The sequence below is a fragment of the Lycium barbarum genome, chromosome 7, assembly GCF_019175385.1.
Source record: "Lycium barbarum isolate Lr01 chromosome 7, ASM1917538v2, whole genome shotgun sequence".
Lineage (NCBI taxonomy): Eukaryota > Viridiplantae > Streptophyta > Magnoliopsida > Solanales > Solanaceae > Lycium > Lycium barbarum.
The window spans coordinates 98784592-98799240 of NC_083343.1; the positions used below are offsets into that span (position 1 = coordinate 98784592).

The 14649-nt window shown below is 41.1% G+C and overlaps 1 non-coding gene across 1 annotated transcript; it reads left to right on the top strand.

Moving 5' to 3' along the window:
* Positions 1-14215: 14215 nt before the first annotated feature.
* LOC132604797 (small nucleolar RNA R71) lies at positions 14216-14321 on the top strand. The gene has a single exon (XR_009568895.1). It is a non-coding gene; the product is annotated as a small nucleolar RNA R71 (small nucleolar RNA).
* The last annotated feature ends 328 nt before the right edge of the window (positions 14322-14649 follow it).

The window sequence follows — 14649 nt, forward strand, 5'->3', positions numbered from 1 at the left end:
CCATAGAAGGGTCTTCATTCTATTAGACTCGATCAAAATAGGAAGTTGGGTTTCTGCAAGAGAGGAGGGGGGGGGGGAGGGGAGGAAAAATGTGGTTAGAGAGCACTTAGACTTAGTAATTCCTCTAACATAAATTGGAAGATTACTCAAATATAATCACGTATATAGGCATGTATATATCAGTGCACAATTCATCTCATATATATATGTAAGCAGTTAGACAAAGCAAAAGAGACTAGGGCTAGACGTGTTAGACAGAAAAAAGAGACAACAAACCTAATTGCAATAATAAAGGAAAAGCAGTAAACAGACTCAGGCCTAGAAGAAAGTAAGCAACAGCTTAAAGGAAAAAGTAGCCCAACATGGTAGACAAATGCTACATTTGGAAGTTAGGCCCATTTTCAGCAAATGGTGATTTATTCTTAAATTGAGAGCTTAATATACTATGGGTATACATGATATACAACCCAATATATACTAAGGTATCTAGAAGGTGTATATACATGGAATACCTATGTATATTTCCCATCATAACAATTTTAAAAGGAAAGAAAACAGGAAGAAAGAGCACAGTTTGAAAACAAAATAACCAGATAAATCATTTCAAATTAACTCTACCATAAAGTATACACACTCATGTTCAAACTTTGCATTTAACAAGACTTCCATAAGTTGATTAATTAAGCCCACACAAGCACTTCAACCTGATCCTTAACTTCACAGAAAGATGAAAAGACACAAGAGACCTTATGAGACTCAACTCATTGACATATATCTAATATTGACACTTCAAAACACTTCATACAACAACAAAATGAGTTCCAGATTTCAACTTAGGATCAGAGGGATCAAGTAAAACATTCGCATTGTCAAGAGGTACGGACGCACAAGGATTCATCTATTTCAAGGAGATTGGGTCACTGTACAAGTTATTTGGCTTCTCAGGAGCAATGTGTAACACAAGAGATTTGAGGGGGTAAGGGAAACAGAGGGGAGGTTCATGTCTTAGTCTAATTTCCAACTAGGAGTCCTACATAGGAAAGAATTAGTCTAAAAAAGGGCCCAAAATCTCAAACATACTGGACTAACATACATGCTAATTCAGAATAAACATAGGCAGGAAAGGGAAAAAACTTCTATAATAGCCCAATCGTTAATCTTGCACTTTAACATGCTCATTTTACTTAAATGAACCATCTGGTCTAACATATTCTAAAGTGATAGAAAGCTGACTATTTTCTCAAACCTCTATTGTTTTCCAACTAGATTTTATGTTAATCTTACTTAGACAGGCATCATAACATGAGTAACTACACAGTTTGCATATCCTTCTAGTCTCCAATGACCTCAAAGAGAAAAGATAAAATCTTCATGCATAATTACAACCCTTTCAGATCTTCTTTAAACAGGTGAACATTTAAACTAAGTGATTTAGCCTTAGTGAAAGTCTTGACATAAACATGAAGGACAAAGTAGACATAAATCCCCTATGATGAACTAACAACAGACTTAACGTCATTTTAGTTTCTCAAATCTAGCACTTACTAATTCAGACTATGATACAAGCTTTTCATTTAAAACCAGATTTTAAAGAAAAAAGCAGTGCTCTCACAGGATCCTATAGAGTATTTAAAGCAACATATAAGTTATCAGAAGAAGGAACATCAGCAAAAGTAGGGGAAGGCAACCTTAGACATACAAATTAATCAATTGGTCCTACAACCAATACAGGATCTCAAAACAGGCATATATATTCATTCACTTTGACAAACTATATTATTATTGATGGTCCATGCTAACCCACATACACAAGTAAGGAACACAGGAAATACTAAAAGGCGCACGTGAAGCATCGTATGGGTGAAATATGAAATGAACAATTGTAGAAGACCATGTTGTAGTTGTACTAGATTGAAATCTTCTAAAACAAGCCTTTAATAAGCTTGAATGACCTAGACAGGTTCATACCCCTTAAACACATAGCGCAACAGATACTATAACCTAAATCAGACCCATATTTACCCCAAAATCCATAAGTGAACACCTACTAATTTGTAAAACAAGTTGACAGGCTCATTTTCATATTATCACAATTAAAACATAGACATAATCAGACATAACATCCTTTAATCATACTTGTGAATCATCAAGTGCACTGCAAAAAAGATTTAGACCATATTCCACCAGTCAAACCTTATAAACATGGAAGAAGACTACTTAGCAGGTCGTTTACAATAACTAATTGATTTGAATTTAACTAACACAAGGAAAGATTAATAAACAGGTTGTTTCATACCCTTAAGCTAACCACATGATTGTTTAACTAATTCATACTAGATTGACTAAGTCATATTGAACTAGATTTAACTCAATTAAACTAACATGAACAACTATAAACAACAAGTGATTATACATGCTTAACTAATCATTAACCAAATTAACTAGGAATGAAACCTAAATAGATCTATAAAACTTACTAGATTGAATTATCAACATACAAATAAACAATATTCAAACTAAGCCAAACATGCCAATAGCCTAAGCTAAATTAAATAATAATAGCAGCATCCAACAAGATCTAAACTAAGCTAAAACATAATAATGACTAATCTAACAACAATAACTAAGCTAAACAGCAAACTAAACCATATAAGCATATAAACATACAAAACTAAAAGTAAAAGGAAAGGAATGGGATTTACCTTTCTTATGTGCAGCCTTTGGTCGAGAATTGAAGTTGGAGATATGATACGCTCAAATTACACCTATTAATGATATAACGCGGACGTTGTCAACTAGAGTAACCCAACAAGGTTGGGATCAAATCACACAGGGAATATGGTGTGAAAAGGTTACTAAAGTCCTAGATGCTAAGTTCTAGGTCTAATGTCTTAATCCGATGATTTTGGTAAAAGTTGATTTTTTTCTATAACGAATTGCTAAACTATTGCTTTGATGGAAATTTATGGTAAAAGAAACTAAGGTTGTGTCCCCGCTAGATAGGGTGTATGATCATCGGTATTGATCTTGATATACTTATAATGGACCAGTATATGAATGCACTTAATCTCTATGTGAATATCTACTATTTCCCAATAAATAAATATTATGTCTTTCTATGATTTTCCCAAATATAAGAAAGTGACCATGAAGAACGATTAATCATGCCAAGTAAATTCATCTTATTCCTAAGTGAATTTATTAAACAAAGCTTAAAACTTTGAGTCCTTGTTAGTTATTCTTACCAACCCTAATTATTTTCCCAAATAAATTAAGGTTATGGCTTTAATCAATGTTTGCAACCATTAATTATGAATGAAGAATAACTAAACCCTAATAATCCATTTGTATATATCATTCACAAAACCCAATCACAAAACACCCATCATTGGGTTCACAACCCTAGTAAGGGAATTTAGCTACTCATGACAAAGAACAAGAAATAAGAGATTGAAGAATTCATAATTGCTTACTTTGGAAGAAAAGAGGAATTGATAATACTTGAATTGATGTTTGAATCTTCAAAAACTAGAGAGAAGTTAATGTTCTAAGTGAAGAGAGAAAAATATAATAACTGATGTCTATTAAAAACCCTACAATGACTATTTATAGGTTTTGGAAATACAAAAGTTACAGATTTGCACTTTAGTCCCGCCGTTACGAAATACGGTCTGTAAACTGATTTACGCACCGTAAAGTCCATTTACAACCAATCGTCCTTCAGTTTTGAGCAAATTCCATCTTCTGAAATACGGACCGTAAAGTAGTTTACGGCCCGTAAACTGCATGATCGTCTTTCACTTGCCAAAACTCAGACTTTCTACCAAAAGCTCGAATGATTAAATACGTGATGGAATACAGACCGTAAACTGAAATACGGTCCGTAAACTGAGCTCGTAAATCACCATCTTCTCAGCTTGCCTTTCTGTTTCTGGTATCTTTTAATACGACCATGGAATACGGCCCGTATTGTACTTTACGGACCGTAAACCGAGTTTCCGACCTGGTTTTGCATCTTCAACTGCTGTCATGCCAAATCTGTTCCTTCTCCTGAAAAACACTGAAAACCACGTAAAATCACATGGACTTGCTTAAAAACAAGTAAAACTTATAGCAGAAAAGCATCGATTTGTGGCGTAAAATCACGCCACATCAACACCCCCAACTTAAAGTCTTTGCTTGTCCTCAAGCAAGCCATACAAAACAATGACTCAATCTAACACCTAGATATCATAGAATAACAGTGTCTACATTGGTTTTGACTCTGAACCACCGGCATGCATGTTTTTCTTCAAAGGACCAACCCAATTTTCTAATTCAAAGCAATATACTCAACTCAAGAACGTTACGACTAACAATGAAGCTTCAATACATGACATTACATTATCGAACATATTATGATGCACACAAACGCTACTTTCGGTGGTCACTTTATTTTGTTCAATTCTCATCCTTATGCCCTCACCTAGACCAAAGAATGTCCCTACACACATATATACGACAAGAATGGGACGAAGATGAACGAGAAGAGAAAAACACTCAACACTCACAAAGAATTCATATCTACACATGCAAATACCATAGGCTTGCCCTTATTTTCTATGTTCTCATCCTAGGATCGTTCGGTTGTGATCACATTAGGACTTGTTTCGGCTTGTAATGTAGGCTTAGGGACGGGTAGGATACTTTTTGGGTATTAGTGACTCACCCTCCTTGACACTACAACATCTCTTTACCTTGATTCGCCTCTTTTCTTTCCAACCCCTTTTTTCTTTCACGTTTTCAACCTCGATGTGGTTTTATTCCTATTCAACTAGCAATTCTTTTTGTGTTTCAATTTCCTGCCATTTTTTTTAATATTAGTATCAACTACCACATCGACTCTCTACTAGCAAATTCCACCACCCCCAACCTTTGTTCACAACATCTACTTCACATTTAATTTACCCCCAACTTAGGCGTTTTGCCTCGTCTATCTAGTAGCATCAAGGAGGAAACGGGTGCGAAGATGGATAAATTTCACAACGGGTGAGGTTTCATTCGTCTAGCCAAGAAAAAGGTCAAAAACGCTCAAAAAGGGAAAACTAGTGATATTTTCAGCTTTTGGTGAGGCTTATTTAGGCAAAGTGACTTATTTACACAAAGAAAGCCTAAGATCATTTCGCAACCAAACTAACTTTCGGATTTCAAACAAGACCAACCAGGCAAGTTCTAGATTATACATGCGTAAACAGAATAAAACTAACAACTCACACACACATCGGCATAAGGATAATCATTTTTACACTTGTGACCTCCTAAGTAGTCATTCATCACACACAATGCCCCAATAATCACAATGTCATATAAAGAATCAATCATGTCAAACAATAACTGTTCTAAGTATGCATTTTTCAAAATTTCTGAGGGGTCCAAAATTTTCAAGAAACCACAACACATGCCATCAGTTACAAAGTAACACCAAATAAGTCAAAATTATTCTACTCAACCTAAGCAACATCCTAAACATGCCAGTTTCAACAAAATAAACCCCCCCCCCCCCCCCCAGGAAAAGAACTCTGGCAAAGAAAAGCCGAGGGGGTTCCTAAACATCCTCAGTGCTTCAATTATAAGAACGAGGGAAAAAAAAGAATGGTACCTTGGTGCTGTGAGCATCTCATAGTTGGCCCGCCGCATCCGGCGGTTGACTTGAGGACTCTCCTGGTTAGCGCTGCGGCTCAACTAATGACTGAAAGATCGCCTACTGCAGTTCCTTCTGTTCAGTCTTCTTTAATCTCATGGCCAACTCCTTCGGGTCCTCAGATGACTCACGGACCCTCTTTCCAGTACCGCGAACAGAGGGTTCGGCATCCTCCGTCTCCTTCTCAGAATCAAGCAAATCCAGCACCTTAAACGTAGTAAACAAAATGGCACGTGGTGCTGGTGCTGGTGCGGCTACCATCCCGTGCACCTTGAGTGCTTCAAGCTCCTTTTTCAGCTTCTCCAACTCACTCCTCAAAGAACTAGACTCCCCACCGGGTGTGGTCTGCTCACGAGTCAACAATCTCGCCTCAAAGCTGTCTAGTCTAGCCTGATACACCTCGTACTTTTTCTCAAACTCCGCACGGATCTCTGTAGTCGCCTCAGTAACCAGCTGCTGCACTATTCTCACCACTTTCGGCCTGAATTATTGCAAGATTTTGTCTACTTGCCTTTTGGTCCGCACTGCTTTGACTGCAATCTGGCTATAGTTAGCAGGACTGAAGTGCAGCAACCCCAGCTCTGGATCAGCAGGCTCGGCTGTCGCAGCGGCAGTGGCAGACCCCGAAGGAGGGCCCTGTGTGGCCGGAGGTGGTGGTGGAGGTCGTGCCTCAGAAATACCCAGTGTGGCTGCAGCAGCCTGTGTATCGACAGTATCTGGAACACCTGTCGTGGGAGCCTCAGGCCCAGTAGTAGCAGCACCAATCTCGGACCCTACTGGATCAATCCCATAAGCACGGCTCGGACTCAACTCTAACTGAGTGTCGTCGTCATCACCGGACTGATCTGCCTCCCGGTCCTTTTTGCTTATCACCTTATTTTTCCTCCAATCCCCTACATGCGCAGCTGTGACGGTACCGTCCCAATCTGGAAGCTGAAATATCCTTGCCCAGACACGAAAATACCATGTTCTGGTTGGGCTTGTGTGCCCGCACATGCAGCTCCTCAGCTATTAACTCTCTAATATGCATCGGGTACCTTGACATGAAAGAGGCAATAGTTACAGCCTGACTGGTGGAAAGGGTATTGTCTGCCTGGGTTGGCGTGATCCTGTACCGTAGCAACGTCCACCAGAATTTAGCCTCTGTGAACAAACAACTTTTAGTGATCTTGACTTTCCCATCATTAGTCCATTTTTACTCATGTGGCTCAGATGTGATAAGTGCAGCAGTCCACTCCCTGACAGATTTCTTGTCCTTCCAGTCTCGTTTGTCTAGGAACAGGCTCAGATCAGTAGGAGCCACAAAATCATCACCAAATAGTACCCTGTTGATGGCTTTGGAGGAAATATCAACCAGGGAGTTCCGGACCGTCACATTTTCCAGCATGGAAATTTGATGCCAAGCAAGACTCGGCTTCTTCATCGACATCAGGACGGCCTCATACGATGCATAAAACTCCCGCACAATATGCGGAGCATATTCTCCCGGCTCATGAGTGAACGCATCTAACTTGTACCCTTTGATAGTATCATCCAGCTGTGGAAGAGCTGAAATACCATCGAAAATCAGTCGCCGTTCTTCAAATATTTTCCGCTGCGGCTGTCCTCCAATGTCTGTCCCGGCCATCCATTGGTCATACAATTTCTTTGACCCTTTTACCGAGAACCGCATCTTCTCTTCCTCAAGCCGTTTGGTCCTGACGGCCAGTTTACGACCCTTGGGCGGCGTACTATTATCCGGATCATTATCATCACTAGGCCCCGCTGAATCACTCTCCGGATCCGTTTGGGTGGCTGGCCCTTTGCTTGATGTTTCCGCGTCAAAATCCCCCTCTTCAGACTGGGAGGCTTCCGACGCAGACTTGGACGGTGTCATAGGTGGGGGCTGTGATGACGTTGCCGATGTGTCTTGCGTAGGGTCCCCCCTGACCTTTGGTGGCGGTATAACCTTGGCGTACTCGGATCCTGATTGTTCCCCTTCTGAATTGGAAGGTTCATCTATCAACCGTGAATCCGAGCGCGCTTTCTTTCTTTTGCCCATGCTTTGGGCCCCCGCCTTCTTTGCATTCATTTTCTGACCCATTCCTGCAAAATACACAGCATATTAGTTACCATGGAACATCCAACCAAAGATAAGACAAATGGACTGTGCAGAAAATATATGTTCTGTCTGTGGTCGTAAACACAAAAGACGGACCGTAAACTGATTTACGGTCCATAAACTACGATCGTAAACTGAGAAATCTTCTTGAGAACATTCTGTCCCTTGGTGAAATCTTAAATACAGACCATAAACTGAAATACGGTCCGTAAAGTTAGCTCGTAAACTGCTCAGTGCTTTGGATAACATTCTGCTCATTCGTGACATGCTTAAATACGGACCGTAAACTGAAATACGGTCCGTAAAGCATAGTCGTATTTCGCATCACAGACAGATACATATTCTGATTTCAAAATTTCGTTGCACATCTCGGTTTCACATTGTGTTCGGGGATTAGGTTACTCAGACTTCACCCATTTTCTACCAATTTTTCATAATTCCCACAAGAGTCAAGTTATTGGTGGGCAGACCAAAACTTCAAATATTGAAATTTAAAGTATGGAATGCCCTCCAACCCATTTGGGTTTTATTAACAATTACCCACGAGAATTAAAAGAAATTGAACACCTGTATTCCCTCACAAGATCATTAACCAAGGTAATTAAGCATTGAATTACACAACCCAGCCTAATCAATCACTTACCACCAAGTGCAAATACACAGATGTAAAAGAGAATGGGGAGTGTCAATCATACCTTTCAAAGATGAACCAAAGAGCAATATAAGCACAGATTCTGAGGGAACTCAACTTGAATCACAAAACAATGTTAAACCTAGGGCAGAAGGGGATACGAATTTTTGGTGAGATGGGTTTGTTGGTGGGTGGGGTTTGTGTATTTATGGTGGTTAGGAAGATGGAAGGTGATTGGTTTATGGTGGGAGATCGTGGGGATGGAAGGGAGTTAAAGAGGGATCGTTTCAGTTGAAGATGAAGGGAGAATTAATGGTGGGAATGTTTATGGTAGGAAATCGTGGGTGTGATGGTTCTTCTGTCCTTTGATTTAAATCGTTTGTTATATTTAAATCGCTGCTTTAAATATATTTTTTTTAATTCTAAATATGGTCCGTAAACTAGTTTACGACCCGTATTTAGAGAGGTTGATGAGGGCAGAACACTGCAATGTCTCATCTTAGTTTACGATCAAGTTTACGGACCGTATTGTGAAATACGGTCCGTCCTCCATGGTCGTAAACTAGCATGTTACATTACAGTGCTCACTGTTTGGTAACATTGTTAAATACGCCCTGGTTTACGAGCCGTATTGTGAAATACGGTCCGTAAACGTCAGGCGTATTTTGCAATGTTGCGAAACAGTGTCTTACAGCTGAACTTACCAGCTTTTCAGCAGAATTTTTCTGTTATATATTCCTGCACCAAAACAACTATTACCCTATATGTAAGAAAAAAAAACAAAGAGAAATAAACATTACACTTGGGTTGCCTCCCAAGAAGCGCTTGATTTAACGTCGCGGCATGATGGTGGTGACCAATCACTCCTTATCTTGGTACACCAGATCATTGTTCGTTCCGAGGTGTTTCAACCTGTAGCGATCAACAATCCTATCCTCCGAAATCATTCCGTGATAGTGCTTCAATCTCTTCCCATTCACCTTAAATGTCCGAGTACCATCTCCGGACTTGAATTCAACCGCTCCATGGGGTGAAGCACCTACCACCTCAAACGGACCAGACCACCTGGATTTAAGCTTACCCGGTAGCAACTTCAGCCGAGAGTTAAACAGTAATACAAAGTCGCCCTTGTAGAACTATCGCTTCAGAATCTTCTTGTCATGGTATTGCTTCATCCTTTCTTTATAAAGTGCTGCACTCTCATATGCCTGGTACCGAAACTCATCCATCTCATTTAGTTGGAATAACCTGAGCTTGGTCGCCTCCTCCCAATCCATATTCAATTTCTTCAGCGCCCACATAACTTTATGCTCAAGTTCAACAGGCAAGTGACACGCTTTCCCGAATACAAGCTTGAAGGGTGAGGTCCCAATCGGAGTTTTGAAAGCAGTCTGGTATGCCCATAGAGCATCATCGAGCTTGCGGGCCCAATCAGTTCTATTTGCATTCACTGTTTTCGCTAGAATACTCTTGACCTCCCTATTGGACACTTCAACCTGTCCACTTGTCTGAGGGTGATAAGGCGTTGCCACCCTATGCTTGACACCATATTTCTCCATTAGTCCCGCGATAGCTCTATTACAGAAGTGGGATCCACCATCGCTGATTATCGCCCTCGGAGTACCAAAACGGGTAAATATGTTCTTCTTAAGGAAACCCATAACACTCTTGGGCTCATTATTAGGGAAAGCCACCGCTTCTACCCATTTTGACACATAGTCCACAGCAACCAAGATGTATTTCATGCCACCTGAACTCACAAATGGTCCCATAAAGTCAATCCCCCAGACATCAAACACTTCTACCTCCATAACAAAATTCATAGGCATCTCTTTCCTTCTGCCGATATTCCCTTGCCTTTGACATTGATCACAGGACCGCACCAATAAATTAGCATCATGAAAAATGGTCGGCCAGTAATAGCCGCACTCAAGTACCTTAGCTGCAGTCCGATTTCCGCTATGATGACCCCCAACAGGAGAGTCATGGAACGCCTTTAGAATCGCCATCACTTCACTTTCCGGGACACAACGCCGAATGATGTTGTCAGCGCATGTCCGGAACAAATAAGGCTCGTCCCAATAGTACTGTCGAACATCCCGCAAGAACATCTTGTTTTGGTAGGATTTGATCTCTTCTGGGATTATACCTGTTACCAAATAATTGGAAATATCAGCATACCACGGTGCTACCTCCATTGACACCGCTAACACTCTTTCATCTGGAAAAGCGTCATCTATATCAAGCTCATCAGAAGGTCTCCCAGCTTCTTCAAGCCGAGAGAGATGGTCAGCCACCTGGTTTTCAGTGTCCTTGCGGTCCTTCACCTCAAAATCAAACTCCTGCAGCAATAGCACCCATCTGATCAATCGCGGCTTTGCTTCCTTCTTTGCCATGAGGTATCTCAAGGCTACATGATCAGTATAAACCACAACTTTGGACCCCAACAAGTAGGGCCTAAATTTCTCGAAAGCAAACACAATGGCAAGCAGCTCTTGCTCCATCACTGTGTAATTCATCTGTGCAACATTCAGTGTTCTGCTAGCATAATAGATCGGGTGCATAATTTTATTGTGCCTCTGCCCAAGCACAACACCTATTGCAAAGCCACTAGCATCACACATCAGTTCAAATGGCAGGGCCCAGTCAGGAGCAACAATAATAGGAGCAGTAGTAAGACGCTCTTTTAACTCCTCAAACGCCTTCTGGCACTTATCATCAAACACAAATTTAGCCTTTTTTTCAAGAAGCTTGCACAATGGATTTGCAATTTTGGAGAAATCTTTGATGAAGTTCCTGTAGAACCCAGCATGTCCCAACAAACTTCGGACACCTTTGACTGAGATAGGTGGAGGAAGTTTTGAAATCACATCAATTTTTGCTTGATCAACCTCGATTCTTTTTTCAGAGATTTTATGACCAAGGACGATTCCTTCCTTCACCATAAAATGGCATTTCTCCTAGTTTAGCACCAGATTGGTCTCCTCACACCTTTTTAGCACTTGCCCTAGATGGCCAAGACAATCTTCAAATGAATCACCCACCACAGAAAAGTCATCCATGAACACCTCCAAGAAAGCCTCTACCATGTCAGAGAAGATTGACATCATGCACCTCTGAAAAGTGGCTGGTGCATTACACAAACCAAACGGCATCCGGCTGAATGCAAATGTCCCATAAGGACAAGTAAAAATGGTCTTCTCTTGATCCTCTAAAGCGATGTTGATCTGATTGTAGCCCGAATAACCATCATGGAAACAATAGTAGGAACGCCCTGCTAACTTATCAATCATCTGATCAATGAAGGGCATAGGGAAATGGTCTTTGCAAGTGGCTGTATTGAGCTTGCGATAGTCCATGCAAACTCTCCATCCGGTGACAGTTCTGGTCGGGATCAACTCATTCTTTGCATTCGGCACAAAAGTGATGCCGCCTTTCTTAGGAACACATTGGACCGGGCTCACCCATTTACTATCAGCAATTGGGTAAACCACGCCCGCATCCAGCCATTTGATGATCTCTTTCTTGACAACCTCTTGCATATTTTCGTTCAGTCGCCTCTGATGCTCTACACTCGGTTTGCTACCTTCCTCCAACTGAATTTTGTGTTCACAGATACCAGACGGAATACCTCGAATGTCTGCTATGGTCCAACTAATAGCACGCCTATACTCCCTCAACACCTCCAAAAGCTGTAAAATCTGCTCCTCAGTCAACAAGGCTGAAACAATCACCAGTAATGTATTGTCCGGACCAAGGAAATCATATCTCAGATGTGATGGGAGCTGCTTAAGCTCCAACTTAGGTGGCTCAATGATCGAAGGTTTTGCTGGAGGAGTTGTTCTATTTTTCAGATCAAGATTCAGCTTCTTTGGGTGGTATGTGTATGAGCCCAACCCAACAAGTGAATTAACTGTCTCCACATAGCCTTCCATGTCTTCAGCATCGAAATTCATAAGAATACCAGCTAAAGCCTCACCCAAACTCTCTTCTTCCATCTTGAACTCCACTGCTTTATCAACAACATCGAATGAATCAATTACCAAAATACTCTCGTAAGCACTTGGTAACTTCATCTCTTTGCTAGCCTGAAAAGTCACTTCTTCATTGTTGACTCAGAACTTGATTTCATTTTTCTCCGAATCCATCAAAGCCCTCCCTGTAGCAAGGAAAGGTCTCCCCAGAATGATAGGAATGTCCCGATCAACAGCACAATCAAGAATCACAAAATCAGCGGGCAACATAAAATCACCAACCCGCACAATTACATCATCAACCACCCCAACGGGTCTTTTGATAGACCTATCAGCTATCTGCAATCTCATTGTAGTCGGCCTTGGAATCCCCAAACCTGATTGTTTATATATAGCAAGGGGCATCAAATTTATACTCGCCCTATTATCACATAAAGCACGAGCAAAATCATGGTTCCCAATAGAACAAGGAATGGTGAATGCCCCAGGATCTCCCTTTTTATGCACAGTTGTAGTTGAAATGATTGAACTCACAGTATGAGTCAAACTCACGGTTTCATGCTGCACCGTTTTCTTCTTGGTCAGCAGATCCTTCAAATATTTTGGAAAACCGGGCATCTCCTTGACAGCTTCAAAGAAGGGAAAATTCAGAGATAACTGCTTCAGCTGATCATAAAACTTTTCAAACTTAGCATCTTCCTTCTTCTTTACCAACCTCTGAGGAAAAGTAGGTTTAGATTTGAATAGCTGCGTCAAAGGGCGGAAAGCCCCTTTCACAGCCTGCTTGCTAGTGTTATCAGCTTCCCTCACCATCTCTGGAATATCAGCAACCTTCTTGTCAGTAGGAATCTCATCAGCAATAATGGGTGCTTCAGACTGCACCTCATCCCCTTCATCTATCGGCTCAAGATCAATTACCTTCTCAGCAGCCCCCTGTATTGTTTTACCACTTCTAGTAGTGATGGCAAACACACGGTCTACACCGCCTCCCCAATTCTTGGGATTTGGGGTAGTTTCACTTAGAAGTCCTCCCTTTTTCGGAGGGTGCTGCTCTCTAGAAATATCCCTCATCTGCGACTCAAGCTTCTGAATAGCTGCTGTATGGGAACCCACTGTTTCTGTCAGCCCAGATAAAGTCCTTTCAGACTTAGATTGATTTGCTAGAATCTTCTCAAGCATTGCTTCAACTTTCGAACTACCCTGCTCTGTTGACTGCCCTTTTGGTGGTATAAGGATTTGAACTCTTGTTCCCAAAATTGTTGCTGTTATTGTAGCTCCCTTGGTTCGCACCACCATAATTATTGTTGTAGTTCGCAGAGTTGTTGTAAGCACCTTGACCTTGCTGAGGTCTCCATTGATTCTAATTCTGATAGCCACCTTGGTAATTCTGTCTTGGATAACCCCCTTAAGAGTTATTAACATAATTGACATCTTCAACCTGCATAGGTGGCCCATCAAGGAACGGACCATCTTGAGCATGGTACATCCCTTTTGGCAAAATTGTATCATCCTCACAAACATTTACCTTCTTGATTTGAGATTCATCAAACTTCTTCGTTAGCAAGGAAATATTTTTTGCAAGTTCTGCCAATGTTTACGGGGTGTCCTAATTCTCCTTCACTATATTCTGGATCATAGCACTACCATACGGTACCATATCATCATTGTTTGAGTGCCAAGCCTGATTATGAGTTGTCAGCTTGTTAAGTATGGTGGTCACTCGTCGAAAGGTCTTGTTCATAAAACACCCATCTGCTGCATTGTTAGCTACTGACTGTGTCACTGGATCTAACCCTCGGTAGAACTTCTCCATCAATATATTTTCCGGAAAACCATGATTCGGGCTCTTCTGCAGATACTCCTTGAATCTATCCCAGGCTTCATATAGTTGTTCCCCCGGTCGCTGCTTGAATTCATATATCTTGTCACGAATCTCATCCTTCTTGCTAGGGGGGTACCACTTTGTAAGAAAAGCAGCTACCATCTCTGCCTATGAAGTAATCAAATTTCGGGGCAGCTTCTCGAACCATGCTCTTGCCTCTCCAGCTAAGGAATATTTGAATAACCTCAACCGAATAGCATCTTGTGGAACATTGTTCTGGATGTGATTAGCACACACATCCACAAAATTCTGCAAATGTCGTTGAGGGTCATTCTCGGTAGAGTTCCGAAAGTATCCCTCAAGTTTCAACAGCTGGTATAGAGATGAGTCAATTTTCACAGTAGCAGCTCCAACTCGAGGCTGAACAATAGTAGATGCATA